The sequence below is a fragment of the Brienomyrus brachyistius genome, chromosome 2, assembly GCF_023856365.1.
Source record: "Brienomyrus brachyistius isolate T26 chromosome 2, BBRACH_0.4, whole genome shotgun sequence".
In the NCBI taxonomy this organism is placed as follows: Eukaryota; Metazoa; Chordata; class Actinopteri; order Osteoglossiformes; family Mormyridae; genus Brienomyrus; species Brienomyrus brachyistius.
Genome location: NC_064534.1, coordinates 42,081,078 through 42,094,801, shown reverse-complemented (window position 1 = coordinate 42,094,801; position 13,724 = coordinate 42,081,078). Strand labels below are relative to the sequence as shown.

Genomic DNA, 13,724 nt, shown 5'->3' with positions numbered 1-13,724 from the left:
ACCCACACCAAACATTCACCAAACTACTCAGCCGGCAGCCTACCACAATTATTCCATTCTTTCCGCATTCGCACACTTCCTTCTCTTTAACTCCTTTTCACTACCGCACAGGTTAATCGCCGCACGTCCCCCGCCGGCAAACATTACTCCTTTGCCTACTGCATGCAGGCTTCTCTTAACGACCCTCTGTTATCAACTCCGCTAACAGCCACAAAATCTCCGCCGCACAAAGCCCACTGGTAGCTGCTGAATCACATGCTTCCCCAAAACGTCGCACTGTCAGAACACTGGGAGCTACACACACCAACAAGTCCATACTGCAAGCTGCAGCCAGAACAATTTTCTACATTCAAACATCGACGGCCTCTTCTCTCTAAAAATTCAGCAGACCGCTTCTACCACCAGCAAAGAAGTTTCCATCCCTAATTCCTCTGTGATTCCCACTAACCTAAACATTAAGCTGGCATTGAAGGGTGTGAATTACCCTGGCCAATCTGTTCTTTTAAATACAGCTTTTAGCAAGTTTTGAAAGGAGAAGAGCAGAACTTGCTATGCCAATAATATCGAGTCTTCTGTGGCGAAGTGGTTTTTGCATAGAAAACAAAGCGGTCAGTTGAAGAGGAATAATATCAGTACTTTGTTTAAAACTGTGTGTAAAAAGCTGTCTCTTTATCATTAACAATAAGTTGTAAAACGTGAATTGGGAGTGACAGTCTTCAAGTTTGTGAGTAGATCGCGCCCTGGTGGAATAAAGGCACGAACAGCTTACAGCACCTAGAATTACCAGGAAGTATTTAGAGTAAAACGGTTTCTAAAAGCTGCCTTTAGGAATGAGAAAAAAAAAAAAATATATATATAAAATAGTAAAATGGAAGGGGAGTGATAGATTTAAATTAATCGTGAAGTGGAGCGCCCCCTGTATAAAGTAAAAGTGAGAAAAGCTTACAGCACCTGGTATTCCCAGGTGGTCTCCCATCCAAGTACTAACCAGACCCTACCCTGCTTAGCTTACGAGATCAGACGAGATCGGGCGTGTTCAGGGTGGTATGGCCGTAAGCGAGAGATGCTACCAAAAACAGCCCTTTTGCATTACACGCGTCTATACATGCCAGTTAGTCCCATTGGATCCTACTCCTGTTTTTTTTTTTTTTATCTGACTCACACTGCAGCCCCACCATCCAATCGGCAGCGCCGGACCCACACCAAACATTCACCAAACTACTCAGCCGGCAGCCTACCACAATTATTCCATTCTTTCCGCATCCGCACACTTCCTTCTTTTTAACTCCTTTTCACTACCGCACAGGTTAATCGCCGCACGTCCCCCGCCGGCAAACATTACTCCTTTGCCTACTGCATGCAGGCTTCTCTTAACGACCCTCTGTTATCAACTCCGCTAACAGCCACAAAATCTCCGCCGCACGAAGCCCACTGGTAGCTGCTGAATCACATGCTTCCCCAAAACGTCGCGCTGTCAGAACACTGGGAGCTACACACACCAACAAGTCCATACTGCAGGCTGCAGCCAGAACAATTTTCTACATTCAAACATCGACGGCCTCTTCTCTCTAAAAATTCACCAGACCGCTTCTACCACCAGCAAAGAAGTTTCCATCCCTAATTCCTCTGTGATTCCCACTAACCTAAACATTAAGCTGGCATTGAAGGGTGTGAATTACCCCGGCCAATCTGTTCTTTTAAATACAGCTTTTAGCAAGTTTTGAAAGGAGAAGAGCAGAACTTGCTATGCCAATAATATCGAGTCTTCTGTGGCGAAGTGGTTTTTGCATAGAAAACAAAGCGGTCTGTTGAAGAGGAATAATATCAGTACTTTGTTTAAAACTGTGTGTAAAAAGCTGTCTCTTTATCATTAACAATAAGTTGTAAAACGTGAATGGGGAGTGACAGTCTTCAAGTTTGTGAGAAGATCGCGCCCTGGTAGAATAAAGGCACGAACAGCTTACAGCACCTAGAATTACCAGGCAGTATTTAGAGTAAAACGGTGTGTAACAGCTGCCTTTATGAATGAGAGAAAAAAAAAAAATATATATAAAATAGTAAAACGTAAGGGGAGTGATAGATTTAAATTAATCGTGAAGTGGAGTGCCCCCTGTATAAAGTAAAAGTGAGAAAAGCTTACAGCACCTGGTATTCCCAAGAGGTCTCCCATCCAAGTACTAACCAGACCCTACCCTGCTTGGCTTCCGAGATCGGATGAGATCGGGCGTGTTCAGGGTGGTATGGCCATAAGCGAGACACGCTACCAAAAACAGCCCTTTTGCATTACACGCGTCTATACATGCCAGTTAGTCCCATTGGATCCTACTCCTGTTTTTTTTTTTTTTATCTGACTCACACTGCAGCCCCACCATCCAATCGGCAGCGCCGGACCCACACCAAACATTCACCAAACTACTCAGCCGGCAGCCTACCACAATTATTCCATTCTTTCCGCATCCGCACACTTCCTTCTTTTTAACTCCTTTTCACTACCGCACAGGTTAATCGCCGCACGTCCCCCGCCGGCAAACATTACTCCTTTGCCTACTGCATGCAGGCTTCTCTTAACGACCCTCTGTTATCAACTCCGCTAACAGCCACAAAATCTCCGCCGCACGAAGCCCACTGGTAGCTGCTGAATCACATGCTTCCCCAAAACGTCGCGCTGTCAGAACACTGGGAGCTACACACACCAACAAGTCCATACTGCAGGCTGCAGCCAGAACAATTTTCTACATTCAAACATCGACGGCCTCTTCTCTCTAAAAATTCACCAGACCGCTTCTACCACCAGCAAAGAAGTGTCCATCCCTAATTCCTCTGTGATTCCCACTAACCTAAACATTAAGCTGGCATTGAAGGGTGTGAATTACCCCGGCCAATCTGTTCTTTTAAATACAGCTTTTAGCAAGTTTTGAAAGGAGAAGAGCAGAACTTGCTATGCCAATAATATCGAGTCTTCTGTGGCGAAGTGGTTTTTGCATAGAAAACAAAGCGGTCTGTTGAAGAGGAATAATATCAGTACTTTGTTTAAAACTGTGTGTAAAAAGCTGTCTCTTTATCATTAACAATAAGTTGTAAAACGTGAATGGGGAGTGACAGTCTTCAAGTTTGTGAGAAGATCGCGCCCTGGTGGAATAAAGGCACGAACAGCTTACAGCACCTAGAATTACCAGGAAGTATTTAGAGTAAAACGGTTTCTAAAAGCTGCCTTTAGGAATGAGAAAAAAAAAAAAAAAAATATATATATATATATAAAATAGTAAAATGGAAGGGGAGTGATAGATTTAAATTAATCGTGAAGTGGAGCGCCCCCTGTATAAAGTAAAAGTGAGAAAAGCTTACAGCACCTGGTATTCCCAGGTGGTCTCCCATCCAAGTACTAACCAGACCCTACCCTGCTTGGCTTCCGAGATCAGACGAGATCAGGCGTGTTCAGGGTGGTATGGCCGTAAGCGAGAGATGCTACCAAAAACAGCCCTTTTGCATTACACGCGTCTATACATGCCAGTTAGTCCCATTGGATCCTACTCCTGTTTTTTTTTTTTTTTATCTGACTCACACTGCAGCCCCACCATCCAATCGGCAGCGCCGGACCCACACCAAACATTCACCAAACTACTCAGCCGGCAGCCTACCACAATTATTCCATTCTTTCCGCATCCGCACACTTCCTTCTTTTTAACTCCTTTTCACTACCGCAGAGGTTAATCGCCGCACGTCCCCCGACGGCAAACATTACTCCTTTGCCTACCTCATGCAGGCTTCTCTTAACGACCCTCTGTTATCAACTCCGCTAACAGCCACAAAATCTCCGCCGCACGAAGCCCACTGGTAGCTGCTGAATCACATGCTTCCCCAAAACGTCGCGCTGTCAGAACACTGGGAGCTACACACACCAACAAGTCCATACTGCAGGCTGCAGCCAGACCTATTTTCTACATTCAAACATCGACGGCCTCTTCTCTCTAAAAATTCACCAGACCGCTTCTACCACCAGCAAAGAAGTTTCCATCCCTAATTCCTCTGTGATTCCCACTAACCTAAACATTAAGCTGGCATTGAAGGGTGTGAATTACCCCGGCCAATCTGTTCTTTTAAATACAGCTTTTAGCAAGTTTTGAAAGGAGAAGAGCAGAACTTGCTATGCCAATAATATCGAGTCTTCTGTGGCAAAGTGGTTTTTGCATAGAAAACAAAGCGGTCAGTTGAAGAGGAATAATATCAGTACTTTGTTTAAAACTGTGTGTAAAAAGCTGTCTCTTTATCATTAACAATAAGTTGTAAAACGTGAATGGGGAGTGACAGTCTTCAAGTTTGTGAGAAGATCGCGCCCTGGTGGAATAAAGGCACGGACAGCTTACAGCACCTAGAATTACCAGGAAGTATTTAGAGTAAAACGGTGTGTAAAATCTGCCTTTATGAATGAGAGAAAAAAATATATATATATAAAATAGTAAAATGGAAGGGGAGTGATAGATTTAAATAAATCGTGAAGTGGAGCGCCCCCTGTATAAAGTAAAAGTGAGAAAAGCTTACAGCACCTGGTATTCCCAGGTGGTCTCCCATCCAAGTACTAACCAGAACCTACCCTCCTTAGCTTCCGAGATCAGACGAGATCAGGCGTGTTCAGGGTGGTATGGCCGTAAGCGAAAGATGCTACCAAAAACAGCCCTTTTGTATTACACGCGTCTATACATGCCAGTTAGTCCCATTGGATCCTACTCCTGCTTTTTTTTTTTTTTATCTGACTCACACTGCAGCACCACCATCCAATCGGCAGCGCCGGACCCACACCAAACATTCACCAAACTACTCAGCCGGCAGCCTACCACAATTATTCCATTCTTTCCGCATCCGCACACTTCCTTCTTTTTAACTCCTTTTCACTACCGCACAGGTTAATCGCCGCACGTCCCCCGCCGGCAAACATTACTCCTTTGCCTACTGCATGCAGGCTTCTCTTAATGACCCTCTGTTATCAACTCCGCTAACAGCCACAAAATCTCCGCCGCACGAAGCCCACTGGTAGCTGCTGAATCACATGCTTCCCCAAAACGTCGTGCTGTCAGAACACTGGGAGCTACACACACCAACAAGTCCATACTGCAGGCTGCAGCCAGAACAATTTTCTACATTCAAACATCGACGGCCTCTTCTCTCTAAAAATTCACCAGACCGCTTCTACCACCAGCAAAGAAGTTTCCATCCCTAATTCCTCTGTGATTCCCACTAACCTAAACATTAAGCTGGCATTGAAGGGTGTGAATTACCCCGGCCAATCTGTTCTTTTAAATACAGCTTTTAGCAAGTTTTGAAAGGAGAAGAGCAGAACTTGCTATGCCAATAATATCGAGTCTTCTGTGGCAAAGTGGTTTTTGCATAGAAAACAAAGCGGTCAGTTGAAGAGGAATAATATCAGTACTTTGTTTAAAACTGTGTGTAAAAAGCTGTCTCTTTATCATTAACAATAAGTTGTAAAACGTGAATGGGGAGTGACAGTCTTCAAGTTTGTGAGAAGATCGCGCCCTGGTGGAATAAAGGCACGGACAGCTTACAGCACCTAGAATTACCAGGAAGTATTTAGAGTAAAACGGTGTGTAAAAGCTGCCTTTATGAATGAGAGAAAAAAATATATATATATAAAATAGTAAAATGGAAGGGGAGTGATAGATTTAAATAAATCGTGAAGTGGAGCGCCCCCTGTATAAAGTAAAAGTGAGAAAAGCTTACAGCACCTGGTATTCCCAGGTGGTCTCCCATCCAAGTACTAACCAGAACCTACCCTCCTTAGCTTCCGAGATCAGACGAGATCAGGCGTGTTCAGGGTGGTATGGCCGTAAGCGAAAGATGCTACCAAAAACAGCCCTTTTGCATTACACGTGTCTATACATGCCAGTTAGTCCCATTGGATCCTACTCCTGGTTTTTTTTTTTTTTTTATCTGACTCACACTGCAGCACCACCATCCAATCGGCAGCGCCGGACCCACACCAAACATTCACCAAACTACTCAGCCGGCAGCCTACCACAATTATTCCATTCTTTCCGCATCCGCACACTTCCTTCTTTTTAACTCCTTTTCACTACCGCACAGGTTTATCGCCGCACGTCCCCCGCCGGCAAACATTACTCCTTTGCCTACTGCATGCAGGCTTCTCTTAATGACCCTCTGTTATCAACTCCGCTAACAGCCACAAAATCTCCGCCGCACGAAGCCCACTGGTAGCTGCTGAATCACATGCTTCCCCAAAACGTCGCGCTGTCAGAACACTGGGAGCTACACACACCAACAAGTCCATACTGCAGGCTGCAGCCAGACCTATTTTCTACATTCAAACATCGACGGCCTCTTCTCTCTAAAAATTCACCAGACCGCTTCTACCACCAGCAAAGAAGTTTCCATCCCTAATTCCTCTGTGATTCCCACTAACCTAAACATTAAGCTGGCATTGAAGGGTGTGAATTACCCCGGCCAATCTGTTCTTTTAAATACAGCTTTTAGCAAGTTTTGAAAGGAGAAGAGCAGAACTTGCTATGCCAATAATATCGAGTCTTCTGTGGCGAAGTGGTTTTTGCATAGAAAACAAAGCGGTCAGTTGAAGAGGAATAATATCAGTACTTTGTTTAAAACTGTGTGTAAAAAGCTGTCTCTTTATCATTAACAATAAGTTGTAAAACGTGAATGGGGAGTGACAGTCTTCAAGTTTGTGAGAAGATCGCGCCCTGGTGGAATAAAGGCACGGACAGCTTACAGCACCTAGAATTACCAGGAAGTATTTAGAGTAAAACGGTGTGTAAAAGCTGCCTTTATGAATGAGAGAAAAAAAATATATATATAAAATAGTAAAATGGAAGGGGAGTGATAGATTTAAATAAATCGTGAAGTGGAGCGCCCCCTGTATAAAGTAAAAGTGAGAAAAGCTTACAGCACCTGGTATTCCCAGGTGGTCTCCCATCCAAGTACTAACCAGAACCTACCCTCCTTAGCTTCCGAGATCAGACGAGATCGGGCGTGTTCAGGGTGGTATGGCCTTAAGCAAAAGATGCTACCAAAAAAAGCCCTTTTGCATTACACGCGTCTATACATGCCAGTTAGTCCCATTGGATCCTACTCCTGCTTTTTTTTTTTTTTTATCTGACTCACACTGCAGCACCACCATCCAATCGGCAGCGCCGGACCCACACCAAACATTCACCAAACTACTCAGCCGGCAGCCTACCACAATTATTCCATTCTTTCCGCATCCGCACACTTCCTTCTTTTTAACTCCTTTTCACTACCGCACAGGTTAATCGCCGCACGTCCCCCGCCGGCAAACATTACTCCTTTGCCTACTGCATGTAGGCTTCTCTTAACGACCCTCTGTTATCAACTCCGCTAACAGCCACAAAATCTCCGCCGCACGAAGCCCACTGGTAGCTGCTGAATCACATGCTTCCCCAAAACGTCGCGCTGTCAGAACACTGGGAGCTACACACACCAACAAGTCCATACTGCAGGCTGCAGCCAGAACAATTTTCTACATTCAAACATCGACGGCCTCTTCTCTCTAAAAATTTACCAGACCGCTTCTAGCACCAGCAAAGAAGTTTCCATCCCTAATTCCTCTGTGATTCCAACTAACCTAAACATTAAGCTGGCATTGAAGGGTGTGAATTACCCCGGCCAATCTGTTCTTTTAAATACAGCTTTTAGCAAGTTTTGAAAGGAGAAGAGCAGAACTTGCTATGCCAATATTATCGAGTCTTCTGTGGCGAAGTGGTTTTTGCATAGAAAACAAAGCGGTCTGTTGAAGAGGAATAATATCAGTACTTTGTTTAAAACTGTGTGTAAAAAGCTGTCTCTTTATCATTAACAATAAGTTGTAAAACGTGAATTGGGAGTGACAGTCTTCAAGTTTGTGAGAAGATCGCGCCCTGGTGGAATAAAGGCACGAACAGCTTACAGCACCTAGAATTACCAGGAAGTATTTAGAGTAAAACGGTTTCTAAAAGCTGCCTTTATGAATGAGAGAAAAAAAAAAATATATATATATAAAATAGTAAAATGGAAGGGGAGTGATAGATTTAAATTAATCGTGAAGTGGAGCGCCCCCTGTATAAAGTAAAAGTGAGAAAAGCTTACAGCACCTGGTATTCCCAAGAGGTCTCCCATCCAAGTACTAACCAGACCCTACCCTGCTTGGCTTCCGAGATCGGATGAGATCGGGCGTGTTCAGGGTGGTATGGCCATAAGCGAGACACGCTACCAAAAACAGCCCTTTTGCATTACACGCGTCTATACATGCCAGTTAGTCCCATTGGATCCTACTCCTGTTTTTTTTTTTTTTATCTGACTCACACTGCAGCCCCACCATCCAATCGGCAGCGCCGGACCCACACCAAACATTCACCAAACTACTCAGCCGGCAGCCTACCACAATTATTCCATTCTTTCCGCATCCGCACACTTCCTTCTTTTTAACTCCTTTTCACTACCGCACAGGTTAATCGCCGCACGTCCCCCGCCGGCAAACATTACTCCTTTGCCTACTGCATGCAGGCTTCTCTTAACGACCCTCTGTTATCAACTCCGCTAACAGCCACAAAATCTCCGCCGCACGAAGCCCACTGGTAGCTGCTGAATCACATGCTTCCCCAAAACGTCGCGCTGTCAGAACACTGGGAGCTACACACACCAACAAGTCCATACTGCAGGCTGCAGCCAGAACAATTTTCTACATTCAAACATCGACGGCCTCTTCTCTCTAAAAATTCACCAGACCGCTTCTACCACCAGCAAAGAAGTGTCCATCCCTAATTCCTCTGTGATTCCCACTAACCTAAACATTAAGCTGGCATTGAAGGGTGTGAATTACCCCGGCCAATCTGTTCTTTTAAATACAGCTTTTAGCAAGTTTTGAAAGGAGAAGAGCAGAACTTGCTATGCCAATAATATCGAGTCTTCTGTGGCGAAGTGGTTTTTGCATAGAAAACAAAGCGGTCTGTTGAAGAGGAATAATATCAGTACTTTGTTTAAAACTGTGTGTAAAAAGCTGTCTCTTTATCATTAACAATAAGTTGTAAAACGTGAATGGGGAGTGACAGTCTTCAAGTTTGTGAGAAGATCGCGCCCTGGTGGAATAAAGGCACGAACAGCTTACAGCACCTAGAATTACCAGGAAGTATTTAGAGTAAAACGGTTTCTAAAAGCTGCCTTTAGGAATGAGAAAAAAAAAAAAATATATATATATATATATAAAATAGTAAAATGGAAGGGGAGTGATAGATTTAAATTAATCGTGAAGTGGAGCGCCCCCTGTATAAAGTAAAAGTGAGAAAAGCTTACAGCACCTGGTATTCCCAGGTGGTCTCCCATCCAAGTACTAACCAGACCCTACCCTGCTTGGCTTCCGAGATCAGACGAGATCAGGCGTGTTCAGGGTGGTATGGCCGTAAGCGAGAGATGCTACCAAAAACAGCCCTTTTGCATTACACGCGTCTATACATGCCAGTTAGTCCCATTGGATCCTACTCCTGTTTTTTTTTTTTTTTATCTGACTCACACTGCAGCCCCACCATCCAATCGGCAGCGCCGGACCCACACCAAACATTCACCAAACTACTCAGCCGGCAGCCTACCACAATTATTCCATTCTTTCCGCATCCGCACACTTCCTTCTTTTTAACTCCTTTTCACTACCGCAGAGGTTAATCGCCGCACGTCCCCCGACGGCAAACATTACTCCTTTGCCTACCTCATGCAGGCTTCTCTTAACGACCCTCTGTTATCAACTCCGCTAACAGCCACAAAATCTCCGCCGCACGAAGCCCACTGGTAGCTGCTGAATCACATGCTTCCCCAAAACGTCGCGCTGTCAGAACACTGGGAGCTACACACACCAACAAGTCCATACTGCAGGCTGCAGCCAGACCTATTTTCTACATTCAAACATCGACGGCCTCTTCTCTCTAAAAATTCACCAGACCGCTTCTACCACCAGCAAAGAAGTTTCCATCCCTAATTCCTCTGTGATTCCCACTAACCTAAACATTAAGCTGGCATTGAAGTGTGTGAATTACCATGGCCAACCTGCTCTTTTAAATACAGCTTTTAGCAAGTTTTGAAAGGAGGAGAAGAGCAGACCTTGCTATGCCAATAATATCGAGTCTTTTGTGGTGAAGTGGTTTTTGCATAGAAAACAAAGCGGTGAGTTGAAGAGGAATTATATCAGTACTTTGTTTAAAACTGTGTGTAAAAAGCTGTCTCTTTATCATTAACAATAAGTTGTAAAACGTGAATGGGGAGTGACAGTCTTCAAGTTTGTGAGAAGATCGCGCCCTGGTGGAATAAAGGCACGAACAGCTTACAGCACCTAGAATTACCAGGAAGTATTTAGAGTTAAACGGTGTGTAAAAGCTGCCTTTATGAATGAGAGAAAAAAAAAATATATATAAAATAGTAAAACGTAAGGGGAGTGATAGATTTAAATTATTCGTGAAGTGGAGCGCCCCCTGTATGAAGTAAAAGTGAGAAAAGCATACAGCACCTGGTATTCCCAGGAGGTCTCCCATCCAAACACTAACCAGACCCTACCCTGCTTAGCTTCCGAGATCAGACGAGATCGGGCGCGTTCAGGGTGGTACGGCCGTAAGCGAGAGATGCTACCAAAAACAGCCCTTTTGCATTACACGCCTCTATACATGCCAGTTGGTCCCATTGGATCCTACTAATGTTCTTTTTTTTTTTTATCTGACTCACACTGCAGCACCACCATCCAATCGGCAGCGCCGGACCCACACCAAACATTCACCAAACTACTCAGCCGGCAGCCTACCACAATTATTCCATTCTTTCCGCATCCGCACACTTCCTTCTTTTTAACTCCTTTTCACTACCGCACAGGTTAATCGCCGCACGTCCCCCGCCGGCAAACATTACTCCTTTGCCTACTGCATGCAGGCTTCTCTTAATGACCCTCTGTTATCAACTCCGCTAACAGCCACAAAATCTCCGCCGCACGAAGCCCACTGGTAGCTGCTGAATCACATGCTTCCCCAAAACGTCGCGCTGTCAGAACACTGGGAGCTACACACACCAACAAGTCCATACTGCAGGCTGCAGCCAGAACAATTTTCTACATTCAAACATCGACGGCCTCTTCTCTCTAAAAATTCACCAGACCGCTTCTACCACCAGCAAAGAAGTTTCCATCCCTAATTCCTCTGTGATTCCCACTAACCTAAACATTAAGCTGGCATTGAAGTGTGTGAATTACCATGGCCAACCTGCTCTTTTAAATACAGCTTTTAGCAAGTTTTGAAAGGAGGAGAAGAGCAGACCTTGCTATGCCAATAATATCGAGTCTTTTGTGGTGAAGTGGTTTTTGCATAGAAAACAAAGCGGTGAGTTGAAGAGGAATTATATCAGTACTTTGTTTAAAACTGTGTGTAAAAAGCTGTCTCTTTATCATTAACAATAAGTTGTAAAACGTGAATGGGGAGTGACAGTCTTCAAGTTTGTGAGAAGATCGCGCCCTGGTAGAATAAAGGCACGAACAGCTTACAGCACCTAGAATTACCAGGCAGTATTAAGAGTAAAACGGTGTGTAACAGCTGCCTTTATGAATGAGAGAAAAAAAATATATATATATAAAATAGTAAAACGTAAGGGGAGTGATAGATTTAAATTAATCGTGAAGTGGAGTGCCCCCTGTATAAAGTAAAAGTGAGAAAAGCTTACAGCACCTGGTATTCCCAAGAGGTCTCCCATCCAAGTACTAACCAGACCCTACCCTGCTTGGCTTCCGAGATCGGATGAGATCGGGCGTGTTCAGGGTGGTATGGCCATAAGCGAGAGACGCTACCAAAAACAGCCCTTTTGCATTACACGCGTCTATACATGCCAGTTAGTCCCATTGGATCCTACTCCTGTTTTTTTTTTTTTTATCTGACTCACACTGCAGCCCCACCATCCAATCGGCAGCGCCGGACCCACACCAAACATTCACCAAACTACTCAGCCGGCAGCCTACCACAATTATTCCATTCTTTCCGCATCCGCACACTTCCTTCTTTTTAACTCCTTTTCACTACCGCACAGGTTAATCGCCGCACGTCCCCCGCCAGCAAACATTACTCCTTTGCCTACTGCATGTAGGCTTCTCTTAACGACCCTCTGTTATCAACTCCGCTAACAGCCACAAAATCTCCGCCGCACGAAGCCCACTGGTAGCTGCTGAATCACATGCTTCCCCAAAACGTCGCGCTGTCAGAACACTGGGAGCTACACACACCAACAAGTCCATACTGCAGGCTGCAGCCAGAACTATTTTCTACATTCAAACATCGACGGCCTCTTCTCTCTAAAAATTTACCAGACCGCTTCTAGCACCAGCAAAGAAGTTTCCATCCCTAATTCCTCTGTGATTCCAACTAACCTAAACATTAAGCTGGCATTGAAGGGTGTGAATTACCCCGGCCAATCTGTTCTTTTAAATACAGCTTTTAGCAAGTTTTGAAAGGAGAAGAGCAGAACTTGCTATGCCAATATTATCGAGTCTTCTGTGGCGAAGTGGTTTTTGCATAGAAAACAAAGCGGTCTGTTGAAGAGGAATAATATCAGTACTTTGTTTAAAACTGTGTGTAAAAAGCTGTCTCTTTATCATTAACAATAAGTTGTAAAACGTGAATTGGGAGTGACAGTCTTCAAGTTTGTGAGTAGATCGCGCCCTGGTGGAATAAAGGCACGAACAGCTTACAGCACCTAGAATTACCAGGAAGTATTTAGAGTAAAACGGTTTCTAAAAGCTGCCTTTAGGAATGAGAAAAAAAAAAATATATATATATAAAATAGTAAAATGGAAGGGGAGTGATAGATTTAAATTAATCGTGAAGTGGAGCGCCCCCTGTATAAAGTAAAAGTGAGAAAAGCTTACAGCACCTGGTATTCCCAGGTGGTCTCCCATCCAAGTACTAACCAGACCCTACCCTGCTTAGCTTACGAGATCAGACGAGATCGGGCGTGTTCAGGGTGGTATGGCCGTAAGCGAGAGATGCTACCAAAAACAGCCCTTTTGCATTACACGCGTCTATACATGCCAGTTAGTCCCATTGGATCCTACTCCTGTTTTTTTTTTTTTTATCTGACTCACACTGCAGCCCCACCATCCAATCGGCAGCGCCGGACCCACACCAAACATTCACCAAACTACTCAGCCGGCAGCCTACCACAATTATTCCATTCTTTCCGCATCCGCACACTTCCTTCTTTTTAACTCCTTTTCACTACCGCACAGGTTAATCGCCGCACGTCCCCCGCCGGCAAACATTACTCCTTTGCCTACTGCATGCAGGCTTCTCTTAACGACCCTCTGTTATCAACTCCGCTAACAGCCACAAAATCTCCGCCGCACGAAGCCCACTGGTAGCTGCTGAATCACATGCTTCCCCAAAACGTCGCGCTGTCAGAACACTGGGAGCTACACACACCAACAAGTCCATACTGCAGGCTGCAGCCAGAACAATTTTCTACATTCAAACATCGACGGCCTCTTCTCTCTAAAAATTCACCAGACCGCTTCTACCACCAGCAAAGAAGTTTCCATCCCTAATTCCTCTGTGATTCCCACTAACCTAAACATTAAGCTGGCATTGAAGGGTGTGAATTACCCCGGCCAATCTGTTCTTTTAAATACAGCTTTTAGCAAGTTTTGAAAGGAGAAGAGCAGAACTTGCTATGCC

The 13,724-nt window shown here is 44.6% G+C and overlaps 11 non-coding genes across 11 annotated transcripts; all 11 read right to left on the bottom strand.

Moving 5' to 3' along the window:
• Positions 1-939: 939 nt before the first annotated feature.
• Positions 940-1,058, bottom strand: LOC125734071 (5S ribosomal RNA). Its single transcript, XR_007393398.1, has one exon. It is a non-coding gene; the product is annotated as a 5S ribosomal RNA (ribosomal RNA).
• A 1,075-nt stretch (positions 1,059-2,133) lies between these two features.
• LOC125733090 (5S ribosomal RNA) lies at positions 2,134-2,252 on the bottom strand. The gene has a single exon (XR_007392448.1). It is a non-coding gene; the product is annotated as a 5S ribosomal RNA (ribosomal RNA).
• Positions 2,253-3,338: 1,086 nt separating this feature from the next.
• On the bottom strand, positions 3,339-3,457 carry LOC125734088 (5S ribosomal RNA). The gene has a single exon (XR_007393414.1). It is a non-coding gene; the product is annotated as a 5S ribosomal RNA (ribosomal RNA).
• A 1,075-nt stretch (positions 3,458-4,532) lies between these two features.
• Positions 4,533-4,651, bottom strand: LOC125736767 (5S ribosomal RNA). Its single transcript, XR_007396037.1, has one exon. It is a non-coding gene; the product is annotated as a 5S ribosomal RNA (ribosomal RNA).
• A 1,075-nt stretch (positions 4,652-5,726) lies between these two features.
• On the bottom strand, positions 5,727-5,845 carry LOC125736766 (5S ribosomal RNA). The gene has a single exon (XR_007396036.1). It is a non-coding gene; the product is annotated as a 5S ribosomal RNA (ribosomal RNA).
• A 1,076-nt stretch (positions 5,846-6,921) lies between these two features.
• LOC125730811 (5S ribosomal RNA) lies at positions 6,922-7,040 on the bottom strand. Its single transcript, XR_007391101.1, has one exon. It is a non-coding gene; the product is annotated as a 5S ribosomal RNA (ribosomal RNA).
• Positions 7,041-8,120: 1,080 nt separating this feature from the next.
• On the bottom strand, positions 8,121-8,239 carry LOC125733089 (5S ribosomal RNA). The gene has a single exon (XR_007392447.1). It is a non-coding gene; the product is annotated as a 5S ribosomal RNA (ribosomal RNA).
• Positions 8,240-9,323: 1,084 nt separating this feature from the next.
• Positions 9,324-9,442, bottom strand: LOC125734087 (5S ribosomal RNA). Its single transcript, XR_007393413.1, has one exon. It is a non-coding gene; the product is annotated as a 5S ribosomal RNA (ribosomal RNA).
• A 1,077-nt stretch (positions 9,443-10,519) lies between these two features.
• LOC125737134 (5S ribosomal RNA) lies at positions 10,520-10,638 on the bottom strand. The gene has a single exon (XR_007396401.1). It is a non-coding gene; the product is annotated as a 5S ribosomal RNA (ribosomal RNA).
• A 1,079-nt stretch (positions 10,639-11,717) lies between these two features.
• Positions 11,718-11,836, bottom strand: LOC125733088 (5S ribosomal RNA). The gene has a single exon (XR_007392446.1). It is a non-coding gene; the product is annotated as a 5S ribosomal RNA (ribosomal RNA).
• Positions 11,837-12,912: 1,076 nt separating this feature from the next.
• On the bottom strand, positions 12,913-13,031 carry LOC125734070 (5S ribosomal RNA). Its single transcript, XR_007393397.1, has one exon. It is a non-coding gene; the product is annotated as a 5S ribosomal RNA (ribosomal RNA).
• Between the last annotated feature and the right edge of the window lie 693 nt (positions 13,032-13,724).